The sequence below is a fragment of the Triturus cristatus genome, chromosome 8 (assembly GCF_964204655.1).
Source record: "Triturus cristatus chromosome 8, aTriCri1.1, whole genome shotgun sequence".
NCBI classification, from domain to species: Eukaryota; Metazoa; Chordata; class Amphibia; order Caudata; family Salamandridae; genus Triturus; species Triturus cristatus.
The window spans coordinates 302326856-302341899 of NC_140591.1; the positions used below are offsets into that span (position 1 = coordinate 302326856).

The 15044-nt window shown below is 46.5% G+C and overlaps 1 protein-coding gene across 3 annotated transcripts in view; it reads left to right on the forward strand.

The window, feature by feature from the left end:
• The window catches only part of IFT88 (intraflagellar transport 88), a 537246-nt gene that overhangs the window by 424256 nt on the left and 97946 nt on the right, over positions 1–15044 (forward strand). The window lies entirely within an intron of this gene.

Genomic DNA, 15044 nt, shown 5'->3' on the forward strand with positions numbered 1-15044 from the left:
CACTACCTTGCCTCAGTACATGATACCACTGGGTTATATTAAAGGCCAACAAACATGTTGACATCAGTTCCTGATATTTATCCTGTGCCCCATCAACCATTCAACAAGTGTCGAGAGAAATAGAGAGAGACAATAAAGTAACAAACGCAGCACGTAACATGGTTGTATACTTTGTGATCTTATGATGGCATTTGCTCATTGAGGACGGAGGACAGTCAGACATCTGCAGGAAGCTTATGTATCCACCAGAAATATTGTACAAATGTAAGTAACCTTTTCTTCTGATGGATACATCTTTCCAAAAATTCCACACCTTAAATGAGCACCAAAGGAATATCTCTCTGAGAGGTATACCTGACTAGTGCCAGTGGTGCCAGTTAACCAAGGAAAATATGCAACACAGGATGGGCAAAGCGCTGCCTGCCTGAGACGTGAGGCAGTGATGCCCATGATGTTGCCTAGCTGGTTCTGGCAACATGCACGCCTCTGTAAAGGGCCACAGAAGCAGCCATGGCTTGGTAGAATGATAGCAAATGGAGAAGTGCACCGGCACAAGTCCAATAAAGAGTCCAATTTGTAAAGTCAAACACCAATTGTTTATTGTTTCTTCTTCATCCAAATATATAACAAGATTCAGTGAACGCGTTTCGTTCCAAAAGAATTTAGAACTTCATCAGGGCTTAATAGTGTAGAATAGTAAGGTATCAATATATATATATATATATAAAATGAGTATACATAGTTCCATCCAATGTCAAACGGTCTGTGTCATCAATCTCCACAGTCACGCGGTCATAATAACTGATAATGAAGAGTCGCCACAGGAACCATGATAAGTATCCATGTGCTTCTTCAATATAGCCCCAGTAAGTCTTGGTGGAATGAGCATGATTACAATCCGGTGGAAGGGGTCTTTCTTGGCCCATGCATAGCCAATCGTGATACAAAGGATGATCCAACATGCAACTCTGCATTTGGTCAATTCCTTGCAATTTTTAGCTCCAGCAAAACCCACAAAGACATGATCATCAACTACATACTGTTGAGTTTGGTCTGTGTAGTACAACACTACGCCCCAGGGATCCAGCCTAGTCAGACATTCCTAGTACATGGTTGGATGTGGAGGAGGAGGAAGGATGAAACAATAATAGTTTATGTCAAATGAAATGCATAAACCTCTTGGATAAAGAGGATGGGAAGGTGCAAAGGACCAGCTTATCCAAGCCTGAGAAGGGTGGGCAAAGTGACAGGGCCTGGAGTTCTCTGACCCTGCGTTCAGAAGTAATAACCAGCAATAAAACTATTTTCAGGGTAAGGGATCCAATCATGTGCATCAGCTTCAATGAAGATACGATCAAGAAACTCAAAATGAGGACCTGATCCCACTGAGAAACACGGACCTTTAAAGAAAATGCACTTTTAGTGGCAATTTAAACAGAAATGGTTGAACAGATGGATTCATAAAAGCAGGCGGGGTTGTCAGGCCACGCTGAGCATAGGATGCAAATCCTAAAACATCGGAAACGTAGGACTTTTAACAGGTTGAGGCCTTCTCGCTGAAATAACTTATCCAACATCTTGCATAAATGGATTTAGCAGCAGACTTTCTGATTGCCAAGATGACATTGCACATCAGGATGACAAGATGATGCTAACTAGGACTACTTTATCTTCACCCATGGAACTGCAGCATCCGGGCTATTGGGGAAGAGGTGCTGACCATCCGGCTGCCAGAGCAAATCCAGTCTGCACAGGAGAGGACAGGTCAGCCGAATACTGAGTGCAAGTCATATCAGATCCTCCTCACCCAGTCTGAGACGATGAAGATCAGTTGTGTTTGATCCTCCCACACCTTCTACAGTACTCTTGACAGAAACAGAACTGATGTAAAACACTTAGAGGAGGCCCTGAGACCAGTTGAACCTGAAGGCATCCCTAGGGAGTCATTCAGATAATGGTGGATGGCACACCACCAAGAACACTTCCTTTATTGGGCTGTGACGAAGACATCCATAAATGCAATTAACAATCTGCAGAAGATCGCCTCCAGGAGCACCACCCATGTACGCTTCTCAGTGAGATGTGATTGAGAGCATTAGCTCTCACATTAAAAGTCTGCCTGGTGAGCTGTTTCTGGAATGAGTCCTCATTATTGCACCCATGTCTGCAGGCGAATCGTTTCCCAATATAGGGCCCATGACCTTACTCCCTGTATGTTGATGTACTGGATGGTGGTGGAGTTGTCCAACACTGCTTCATAAGGTGGAGTGGAAGAGAGCCTTAAGGACAAAATGGACCACCCGCGTCTTGGGAACATTTATGTTCAGGTTCTACTCGACCTCAAACCAAAGGCCCCATGTCAACATGTAGCCCAGAAGTACACCTTAGCCAAGCAAGGCAGCATCCATGATCACAGTATCTTTAACTAGTACAGCGGCCGAAAGGGCGACCCCACAGAAGGTTGGATGGGCTCAAACCAACTGTGAAGATACTGGTGCCCCGACTGGAAGATCTGTACCTGAGATCAGAGGCCCCCTTAATGTTGCAAATCAAGCTTGTCTTCCTGGATGAACATATGCACAAGGCGGGGATTCAGCATTGGTCTTAGGTTTCTGTCCTTCTTAATGAGCAGAATGTAAGGGGAATACAGTCCTGTGCCCTTCACGTTCAGAAGCAACCCTTATGATCCATTTTTACAAAAATAACAATGAAATCTGCCTCCAAGAACTAGGTGTGAGTGGGCAAGCACTCTCCAAGAAGGGGATGGTCAAGCAGCATAGCCACAGCGGATCTGCTGGATGACAGAGCAGTCTGTTGAGATCAGTTCCCAATTTTTAACAAATGGGAGACCCTTCCTCACCTGAAGATGATGATGTGAGGGAAAGGTATCAGATGGGTTGTGAGGTGGCAAAGTCACAGAGGATGTTGGTCATTGACTTTGAAGCTGACGATGCCCTGTAGATCCACCCCTGACTCAAAAGGATTGGTACACCTACAGAAACGTTTAGATGGGCTCAGGCGGATGCTGTTGCTTCCGATAGTTCTGCTGGAATTTTCAGGCACAGAGCTCAGATTGCACCCCCACTTTCCTTGATGAGTTCCAAAGAAAAATGTACTTTCTCTCCAAATAGCCATTCTCCATAATCGGCATATCCATAAGCTTAGCCTAGAGCATCTGCCAAAAAGTCAGTGGAGCGAATCAAAGCACGTTACCACACTTTGACACCTGTATCCATAGACCCGGCAATGGTGTCGCAGAATCAAAGTTACATTTCAGCACCTATTTTGACTCATCCAGGCCATCTCTCACCAGGCCAAATAATGGTCTTTCCATATGTTCTGGCAGGCTGACGATTGTTAGTTTTACCAGTCTCCATTAAGGCGTGCACATTGCAGTAAAAAGATAGATGCCTTTAGCTGTGCGTAGTAACAAGCTACTGGTGGCAGGAAAAAACTTTGTGAACAAAAGAGTAAGACAACTTGAACTCAGTCCAGAGGAGTTGTAGAAAAGGCATGTGGATTGTGAGGACACGGCTTGAACAACCAGACTCTCCAGTGACGGGTGGAAGGAAAAAGGGGCCCGGTCATTTGAGGCTGGCCTACGGTAATAGGTCGTATGCCTGTTCTAAGAAAGGGTCTTCTCCCTTGCAGACCTCGTATGGTCTAGGGGAGCCCCATTGAACGAAAGAGAAGGCTGCTCAGAAACATTCGAGGATTACAGAATTTCTGTCGAGTGTTAGGTTTCACCTCTGCCACGTACCACATTACATTGGTAAAAGATGAAACTTAATCCGAAACAGGGCAAGAGGGATAGGAAAAGTCAATTTCAGAGGAAGTATCGAGGCCTCTGCCTTATGTACTCCAAGTAGTTGCTAGTATCAGTAATGAAAGGGGGCTGAGGTTTTATCTTTGTGGCCCAAGCATTTGAACCTGATCCAAAAATCTCCAAGTGTGCGAATGTTCGGACTCGGTGAGGGGTGTCCATAGGATTCTTTCTTAAAGATTAGCCAGGAGCTTCTCCTTTGTCCCACAAATGAAACTTTCCTCTATTGCTGGCTGTTTACCTGCTCCCTTTCTCAGCTTCTCCTTTAAAAGCCATTATAAAATATCATTAATGTATAGCTGTCTGTTACTTTACATCTTTGTTTGCACTATGTAAGTCTCAGACATAGAGACTCTTCTTCCTTCATCTCAGCATTAGTGAAAGGGTCTTTAATCAGAACAAACTGATTTTGGCCGTCATCTCCGTTACTAGTCTCTAATCACAGAGGGCAGAACCAGCTCGTTGGTGGGTCCTTTGCAATCCATCCTATCTCCCATGCATTATAGTCTCCAGATTGTTGCTCTCTCTCATTGTAAGCCTTCCCTGTGTGTCTTAGCCATGTTACCTCTTGTTTGAGCCCTAGGGGTTTTACGCACTTTTGTTATCGCTGCAAGGCATGCCCCCTCGCCCCCCCTTCTCCCTCCTGGGACTTCGTCATTGTGGTTCTCTCCACGCTTTCACTAAAGAAAAGCCCATTCACAGGATTATGTGGAGAAACGGAACTCGTGGTCCTCGTAAGGGGGAGACCTGGAAACGCCATGTCCGTAAGCCGAGCTCTGTACTCACAAAATGGATCCTGCGAAAAAGGCCTCAGGTTTCCAGCCGCAAGCGCTACACTTCCTGCAGAATTTCCATTCTCAAGCAAATTCACCCTAGGTGATCCAGGGCGTAAAATGTGCTCATAACATCAACCCAGAAGTGGAATGAGCATCAGGCTGTAATAACCGTGGGCCCATTTCACCCTCCTGCCTGACTGCTAATGGTGTACTAGAGGAGTAAATCTATTTACCACTGCCTAGCCTCCTGAGCCCTTCATCCACTTCTTCCTCATCTCCTTGTCCAAGCCACGGATGAAATGCTCGCCACGTGTTTATGAGATGCTCAAGTGCTCTGTAAAAACCTGACGTGGTGGAAAGTGATTTATACTCTAGCAAAACATTAAAAAAAGTTACCGAATCCAGAGTTAAAAAAGCTACGACTCCAGAGTTTAGAGTTTAAAACATTACCGACTCCAAAGTTTCAAAAGTTACCGAATCCAGAGTTAAAAAAGCTACGACTCCAGATGGGTGGGAAACCGTTTGCAAAAGGAAAAGAAAGAGGTTTAAACTCTCACAAATCATCGCCCCTAAGGACAGATGAATAGAGTATTTTTCCTTGCTTGTCCCAAACATTGAATTTGTTGTTTCTTGAGAATATTCTGACCTTAAAGCTTATTTTTTGAAAATGCTTTAATCCAACCGATCTGATTTTTAGTGAACTGTTTTTGCTTTACTTTGACTACTTTTATGTTTTTTTGGGGGAGAACTCGTGACCTTTTTATAAATATTTCTATTTATTTTATCTGCCTTCACCTGTAAAAATATACTCCCTGCTGAAAGTAAAAATAAATCTGCACCACGATAACCCAAACTAGAACATGTTGACAAAACTAATTTGTCTTCGTCTGTTGGTTCCAGTCCACCGTAAACACACCACGCATGATAAATACGAGAGAAACGCTCGGCTCCGCATTTAGGATCAGGGCGTTCACCGAGGAGGCTTTTAAGTTGAAAATACATTTTTTAAACGTTTAAGCAAGGTTCTTTTCTCTCTATTTTGAGAAAAAGATACAGATTCTGACCGTTTCCGCTTTAGAATTGCCACTGTCCTTTGCAGCCTCAAGCTGTTATTATATACAAATATTTTCAGACTAGTTTTACATTTTATCTGGCATGTCAGTGAACTTAGGACGTTGTCAAAGTGGCTTCTGTGTGTGCTTTTCTCCAGAGGTTAGAGGTGTCCGCAGATCCCTGTGCTCCTGCTGTCCTTTATTTGATTAATTTTATTTTATTTGTAGAGTTTTATATAGCGCTAACTTGACCCGAAGGTATTAGAGTGTTTTACATAGATGGGAACATAATAGTTGCACAATTTACATATCTGGAGATGCAAATAAATAGGAAATGGATGAATACAAAACAACAACATACAGTTGGCCAGAAATGGATTATATATAAAAATGTTGTAATGAAGGGGTTATAAGAGAAAAACACAGATACACGTAACGGTGTGTACACAAAAAGTAGTGGGGGATAGGGAATTGAGCCTGTAGCCGGATTAATTCAGGTCCCACAGACCGGCCACCAATTGGGTAACACCAGGGGCCAGTCACGCCAACCGGGCCGTAACAAAGGCAGTCCCTTTCAAGTCATGTGGCAAACCCTTAATCTGGTTCGGGGTTGCGGTATTGCAGGACCAGAGTCCCGTTTTGCTCTCCGAGCTGAAGTAAGCTGGCCGTGGAGAGGGCCTGTAGGTTGGGACAAAATGGCTGCCTCGCACATACCATCCTTACCGATAGGATGCAAGTGAGGTTCCCGATGGGGGAGTCCATCATGAGGCGTAGATCAGGCTGCCGATTCTTGACAAAGACAGGCTGCATGCGGCGTTCCTGCTTACGAATTTCACCGCGGTCCCAGTCCCATAGAACTCTACCATTAAATGGTGGAGTGCAGATCCTATAGACCCCAACCACAAATCATGGGAGGAAGCCAACTTCTGGGTGTTGGATTGCAGGAGGGGCAGTCACAGGGATGAGAGGGTGGTAGACGGGAACTCTTTGCTCTCTCCCGTTTCGTTTGGGAATCACTCTGGGACTGGGATACAAGGGCAGCCGGATCTCGGTGTTCTCTCCCTGCTTTGTCTGGGGAAAAGGGAAGCGTCGTGAAAGGCAGTCGTAGCGGGATGCAGACTAACAGGGGCAGTGCCCGGAAGGTAGGTGACGGCCGTGGATTTTCACCGGAAGGGTGATCCCAAGTCTGTCCCCTCTCAGCTGCTTTTTAACAGCTCAACCGTGCCTTCGGACTTCGTACAAGGTTGCCACTGGCGACAGTCATTCATGATTTTGTTTACTGCTGTAGTAGGCTTCATCTCTGTCGGCGATAGCATCGGAGCGGCCCTGGAGGATCGTGGAATCGGAGCCTTCAGATCCCTGGGGGTGGTGGTGGCGTGATGGGGGGCTTTTCTCAGGGATTCGTCACGATAAGGCGATCCCTAGCCTGGGAGCTCCCGGGCCGAAGCGCCTTACCCGTCAGACATCTTGAATGCCTTTTCAGCATAAATGGTTATTTAGTCGGTATGTAATCAGCCATCTCTAATTTACGGATGTTTCATCTCAATACACACTTTAAACCTAAAAGAAGAGTGTTCTTAAATGTTACTGTTTGAGTGTCAATCTAGTTTTAGAATCTCTCCCACAATCTTCTGCATTGTATTATATTCATGGTTGAGTGGCTAATTAAAGGGTGTCTTCTACCAACGTGTGGGCGATTTCCATCCTACTCAGAGGGCATAATAAGCTTTTGACAATTGGAAAATAACCACATGTAATGCTAATTTTGTGAGAGGGATAAACTGAACATCTGCCGAGGGGGTATTGATCAAGGTCATGGCTACACATTGATTTTAATTGTGAGATTTGAGGTGTGTGTTAATGATGTGTAACCCACAAATACTGTCTTTTGAAGCTTACATCTTAAGCTATTAAGAGATATGATTAGAACATAAAATGTAATAACTTGAAAGGGCAGCTAGGCCTAGTACTCTAAATTGTCTTTTTCTATAAATTCACATGCGTAGAAGTCTGCTTCTGTTAGCAGTAGTGTTGGCTGGAGGAGGCCAGGGGCCTGATGTAACAAATTCATTTTGCAGTTGCAATCCTGTAATTCGCAAAATCACAGGGTTTGCGGCTGAGAAATGGCTTTTTAAAATGTACTGAACCTGTTTTGGGATTAAGTAACATGTTACCGAAACTTAAATTTGCTTTTGAAAGACATTACAAATCGCTGTTTGCAGAGAACAGGGTGTCCCTTCCAAATAGTTATTCATTGTGATATGTATCAATGTTTCGCGACAGAATCCGGATGCAAAACATTAAAAACTTACCGACTCCAGAGTTGTGGTGGAAACACGTGTGCAGAAGGAAAGGGATCTTTTAAATGCCCCTGTCCCTTTGTGATTGTGAACAAAAAAATTGCTGGGGAGTTGGGAGTGTTCCAGGGGACCGCTGCCAACTCTCAAAGAAACTTCAGAAAAATAAGAACGTTTTATTTTGAAATGAAGTCTAATTTCCAATGGCCAAAATGGGCTGCATTCATTTTTTTAACTTCATTTAACATTTAAATACCATTCCAGACATGGTGGCCTGGTGACCCCAGCAGGCCATCATTCCTGTAATGGCATTCAGTCATAGTGAGGTGCATTTTGCAACCTAGCTCATGAATATTGATGAGGTAGCTCGGATTGCGATCCACTACGATTTGGAATTTTGTGAACAGACTTACTAGTTCATAGGTCTGTTCTTAAAATTTATTTTCCATTTGCAAAAAGTCGGTGCACACTTTGTGACCACCTTTTGGTGGTTGAAATTTTGTACATCAGGCCCCCTGGACAGAAGATGCTGCCACTGATATTGCAGAAACGAAGACGTTTCTTGGCACAGTCATAGCATTAGCCAACCCGCTTTCAGAAGCCAAGACGTTTCTTGTCATAGTCATAGCATTAGCCAACCCGCTCAACGCACAGAAGGATAGTACACTGGGCGGCGTACCAGGAGGATTTTGAGGTGTATTTTGTGCAACCTCATAGGATACGTTGGTGAGCCTCTGCGACAACGCAGTAAGGCAGTGGCAGCTTGTACTTTTTGAGGGATCTCTAGAGAAGACTATTCAACATGATGATGGGAATCACATTATGTGGGAAGCTACTTTGGCAGCTGAATCTGCTTGATGCTGTGGAAAGTGTGGAGTAAATATTCCGTCTTAAACTCCTCACTTCTGTTGAATATGAAGACCTGGTAAATGTGTACTGATCATGGAGCGGTGATAGTTGGTCGACTTCCCATATGCAAGCGGCTCAGTTTTTGACATATTTAGCTTGCAGTGGTTTGTTGTTATCCAGTGATCGACTGCTTGGAGTCATTGGCTGATGACTAGGTAGTTGACATATGATTGGTTTTCACATTTTAGAATGATTTGCATGCCATCGGCTTGGGTGTAGCAGTTAAGTTTGAAGGAGATGAGGTGAGGTAAACATGTTCCTATCCGCTATCACTGACATGCCTGCATCCCCCCTGAATGCACCACCCACACAACAAAGAAAACAAATTCATATTTGTTGCATGCGCAGCTATGCAGTCCAATTCCATTCCAGATCTGCCCATTTCAATATTTAGAGAACCTGTGAAATTGTATCTAAAGCATTCCCAACAGGTTGCATATGTATTTCCCATGGAACACCAGGGCACCAGGGCTCTGATACGACTGGCAGGAGGGGCGGTGCCACAGTATGTAGCTGCCCTTCAGCATCATCACAAGATGGGATCAGATTGCAATAAATACCCTCAGAAAGTACCTTTCCCGTGGCAGAGGGGTCTGCCCCAAAGACAAGCCGTCATGTTGCCTGGTCCCTGAGCTCGCTGCCAGCACACATGTGAGTGCCAGCAATCGTTGTTTGGTGATTTCAGTGGCACCTGAACATCGGTGTGCATCAACATTGACAGAAACAGTCCTATCATTCTGTTAAAAGTGAATAAAAAAAATGACAATACATTTAAGAAGCAAGCCAACAAGGTTATGTGCAATTCGACCGTTTATATTTTCAGTAAAACTTCAGTTTTTACCCTCGATCCACTTCTTTCAGCATTTGTTCTACATATTCTTTCTCAGTCACCGAGAACATGCAAATTGGCTTTGCATGGGTTTTAATTTAATTAAGCCCCAACAGGAATAGAACAAAAAAGGAAAACTAGAAGGCTCGATAAAAAAAGTATATTTTGCCCCGACTGGACCTGTGCACTAAAACAAGAATTGGCTGAAAAGTGCCAGGTCCGTAAAGATTCAGAAGTGATCAATGTGGTTGCATAATGTTACCCTGCCGATGTGTAACATGCATCAGTGCAAAAAGATGGGTGGGATCGTCATTTGTGCATGCAAGACCGGCATGACCAAAGGGAGTGGTCAAAGAACAGCATCGCTCAAAATACCCCTGGGTGAAGCCAAGCCACAGGAAGACTGCTGAGTTGATGACAGATGTTTGATGCAAACGTTTTTCACAATGAACATGTGATTTTTCAGAAATCATTTTCACCCCCCAGACCTTTGTTCTCTTCTCCATGATCAAAATGTATCATGTACAAGTTGAGTCTTGGGTTTTGGCCAAAATTTGCCATTTTCCTATTCCTCCAGAGCGATTCAATGTAGGAGAGCTGGGCGTGGCCCCTAACCTCATGCTCTGAGTGGCATACAACACCAGCAGAAGGCTTTGACCCATGAGCGCCAAATATTCGGACTAAGCGCTAACTGTCCACAAATTCCTACATCTGAATGGGCGGGAGATGACGCACAACAGCACTGACCTAGAAGCACCACTACAAGTTGTTGCGTGAAGATGATACCAGCTGTAGCCAAGCGAGGGAAGCAGCGAAGGTGTAACCTGTGAGCTCTCTACCAAACGTGATTATACTTAGAAATTCACATGTTCCCAGATACGCCTTGTATGATCTGCCCTTGAGCATTAACCGCATGCATGTGTTTGTGAGTTTGCAGCTGCTCGCGCCAAGACCCTGATGCACATTTGCTATAAATGTCAACTGAGGATAGCCAGCCAGGTTTATCGCATGCTGCCCATGTCCTGCCCTTTGGTGCCCCTTGCAGTGTCCTTGCCACCCATAAAATACCTGAGATATAAGGCCGATTAAGGGTGGGGCAGTATATGATGTCATCCAGTGTTTAAGAATGCATGTCTCTTTGGTCACCCCTGGCATTTTGGTGAATCAGACCTCGAATACATTTGCCCATCGTATATTTAGCCACATTGCAATTGTAGTACTCAGCCAGGCTCTTGCTTTTAAAATAAATCATGGGGTTTCCTGTGAAAATAATTGGCATCTCAAACTCGCTGAACCTTTTTTTTATTTTTTACACCCTGGAGCAGGTGTTGTGTAAAAACATCGACCGCCTATAAGCGTTGGCTTGTGTGGTAGAAATGTGAAATGAAAAACACTTGTAAAGATATAAGAACTTTTTGAAGCTGCTCAGAAGGCGAGCGAGTGAGGCCGCATTTACAATAAGTTCTTGTAGTAAACGTCTCGCCACATGAAAATAATTCGCCCCAACACCGGCACTTGTTGCTAATACAATCCGGGCTCTGTTTGCATTCCCGTGCCAGCGCGTGGAATGCTTTGTAGAATGGCCAGAATGTACTTATAAATATGTGCACAAGAGCAGTTGGGGCCCCGTGAATGAGAGTTACAAACTATTGACACAAAGACTGAAATACGCACCTGTGCGCGTGTATCCTGTCCGTTTACGTCAACAGGGCAGGACTGAAGTCACGCTGCGCTGTACATTCCCACGTGAGCCTGAAAGCAGCATAAGTGAAGTATTCATTCGAGGCCGTGTTCTGCCATTTGTGCCCTGGTTGCTTGGGGAGTTCCCGTTAATGCTGGGCCTGTGTACAGTTCTTCCTGGATTGCAAGCCTGCCTTTCTGACCTAAAGCCAGGCCCTTCCAAGCCCTGTGTTATCATTCTGTTGTGTCGATTTATCTTCACAAATTGTGGACAGCGCTTTCCGATATTAGAAAAAGCCCCTGTCAGATCGAGTTTACTGAGGTCACTAACAATATATTTGCATGCTAATGCCGAAGTGAGCTTTAAAATCCTCCCTGCTACAGGCAGCTGTAGCTGTCCATGGACAGACCAGTCGTTTCCAATTCAAAACACAGACTTAGATCGGGCTTTGGGGCGGCCCCTTGCTCATGATTGGATGGCTTTGTTGTCTGTCTCAGTTGTGGGTTCATGATTCGATGCTTTGCTCTGTATCCTTGTGATTGCAGGACCATTTCGGTCTGGTGTTCTGATTGCCGGAGTGACTCGAAATGGATCAGTCTCAGTTTACTGAGTAAATGTTCAAATTGTCTCTGGAATGACTCAATCAGTCGGCTACAGCGCCAACCTACCATGCTGGAATATATTCCTTTTCTGGCAGTTCTAACCAGAGCATTCATTCTGATGGATACATCTGCCAGTGGATTCCTCACCTTGTGAATATCCCCTGCGCCAGCAACATTCGGAAACTTTTGTAGCAGTCCACGCTGATGGGGTCGAAGACGACGTCACAGAGACACGGCTCTGCTCGCGACTCCGCTGACGTCACCGGCTCCATAGGAAGACCTCGTCGGCATGATGACGTCAGTTCCCTTTTTTCCGCGCCGTTGACGCCAACGGATTTCGGGAATTGCTGTTGGTAGCTTTACTGTTACTTTGTTTTTCTTCTGGGTTTCCCTGTTTCTCTTCGAAGAAGATGTCGACGAAGAAGTCGGCTTTCAAGCCCTGTCGGGAATGTGGCAAACACATGTCGATCACAGATCCACATGACGACTGTGTTTGGTGTCTCTCATCCTACCACGATGTGGATGGTTGCTCTTGCTGTCGCAAGATGAGCTCCAAAGCTCTAAAAGAAAGGGAGGCGAAGCTCTTCATCGCTAAGATGAAAAAGGAAAAGAGAGGAAGAAGGAAGTCGAGATCGAGGTCACGATCGAGGTCGGCGTCGAAGTCGACTTCGGGGCATGCTTCGCGAACAAAGAAGCATAAGAAAAAGAGGAGGCATTCTTCTCATCATCACTCTGATAAGAGTTCGGCTCCGAAGTCGAAGTCGCCGGCTCGACGCCAAAAGGAATCCGTGTCTCCTTCACCAGTCCCGGGTTCTCCTGGTCCTTCTTCTCCAGTGACTTCGCCGGCTCCGGCTACATCTCCGGTTCCGATGCCATCCCCGACGCCGGTTCCATCTCTGGCTCCATCTCCGGCTCCGTCTCCGGCCCCGGTTGAAGATCTTCAAGTCCCGGGTGAGCCTGCGACGCCGCTTGTTCCACCGTCGGCGCCGGTTGGCCCAAGTCCGGTGATGCCTGACCAGTACCCTGCATTCCCTGGGCGAGGTCAGGACCCCTCGCATTATCTGAATGCGATGTATGGGGTGTTTGCGAGAGCCATGTACACCACTGGTGCACCTGCCGGTCCGATGGGTCCAATGGCGTTTAATTTGGGGGTGCCGCAGGTCTATCCGCAGGCCCCTTTCATGCCGTTTTTTCCAGCCACGCCGTCTTGGCATCTACCGGCGCCGAGGACGTCGACGCCGCTTCCATCTTCACCGGCGCCGGCTCGACCTTGTTCGACGCCGGCTGCTCCTGCGGATCCACGTTCGACACCGGTGCCGGCGCCGTCGGATTCGAACACGGCGTCGCCGACGCCGCTTGTGCGGATTCGATCCAGAAGGGAAGCACAGAGAGTGGTGGATGAAAGGAGGTACCTTTTGGAGGAAGCTGAAGAGGGAGAGCTGGTTGAGTCTGATGAGGTGTTTGAGGAGCTTAAGGAGGCTAGCGGACTGGTATTGTCTCCTGAGTGGGAAATCACTCCACCTTCAGATGAACCCTCAAAAGATGTGGCTCCGTATCATGCGGTCATCAGGAAGGTTGCAGAGCTGCTAGATCTTCAGTTGCCAACTACGGAGTTCAGATCAAATATTCTGACTGAGGTGCTGCATTCGTCCACTACAGTTTCGGAGCCTTTGTTGCCCTTTAATGAGACCCTGTATTGGAGGTATGGCGTAAGCCTTTTTCTGCTCCCGCAGTCTCTAAAACGGTCGCAAGAAGGTATAGGGCGGCTCCAGGGGATCCTGAGTTTTTAACGTCGCACCCATCGCCCGAGAGCCTGGTGGTTCAGGCGGCCTGCTCGGGTAAATCCAAGGGTGCTTTCCCTCAGGTTCCAGGGGACAGAGAAGCTAAAAAGGTAGACAAAGTGGGCTGGACACGGCAGACTCAGTAGCGTGAGTCATGGGGTCTTCTGTTGCCACCAGGAGAGGGGCGTGGCTGAAGTGTTCTGAGTTCTCCCCAGATGCACAGTCGACTTTGTTGGACCTGCCATTTGATGGGTCTGGTTTGTTTGGTAAGAAGGCTGATGCTGCTCTTGAACGCTTTAAGGAGAGCAAGGCTACCGCTAGGTCTTTGGGCCTTCAATCTCAGTCAAGGGGGTCTTTTAAACGATACAGAGGCTTCGGAAGGGCATTCTTTCGTTCTTACAGACAGACCCAGCAGCAGCAGCAGCAACAGCAGCAAAGCTCTGTGTCCAAAGGTTACAGAGGTAGAATCAGGGGTCGCTCACGTGGCTGTCAACTCTCCTCCTCCTCTTCCTCCTCCTCAGCCCCTCCCACCACCGCAAAGCAGCCCTAGATCCACCATTCTGGATCATGCTGGTCCTGTGGGGGGCCGGCTTACCCATTTTCTACAAGATTGGGAATCTGTAACTACGGATCTCTGGGTTCTGGATCTTGTAGAAAATGGGTACGCCCTTCCCTTTCGGGAATTCCCTCCAAATTACCCTCCTTGTCAAGGGGCTTGCTCGGAGGACCACCGTCTTCTCCTCCAGGAGGAAGTCCTGAAGTTGTTTCAAAAAGGTGCGATAGAGGTGGTTCCAGAGCAGGAGAGGGGTCAGGGATGCTACTCCCGGTATTTCCTGATTCCGAAAAAGGACGGCAGATTGCGTCCGATATTGGACCTCAGAATCTTGAATCTTTTTCTAAAGCAAGAGAAGTTCAAGATGCTCACCCTTGCTCAGGTTCTTCAAGCGCTGAATCAGGAGGACTGGATGGTGTTGAACGACTTGCAGGATGCGTATTTCCACATCCCCATCCTGAAGTCGCACAGGAAGTATCTCCGGTTTACGGTAGGATCGCAACATTATCAGTTTGCGGTCCTTCCGTTTGGTCTTACTGCTGCACCCCGAGTCTTCACGAAGGTGGTGGCAGTGGTGGCAGCCCATCTCAGAAGGTCGGGGATCTCGGTTTTCCCCTATCTGGACGACTGGCTGATAAAAGCGGAGTCGCCAGAGAAGGTGCTACATCATCTGCAGGATACAACTCAGCTGTTGTACAAATTGGGTTTCTCGATAAACGTGCCCAAATCTCACCTGGTGCC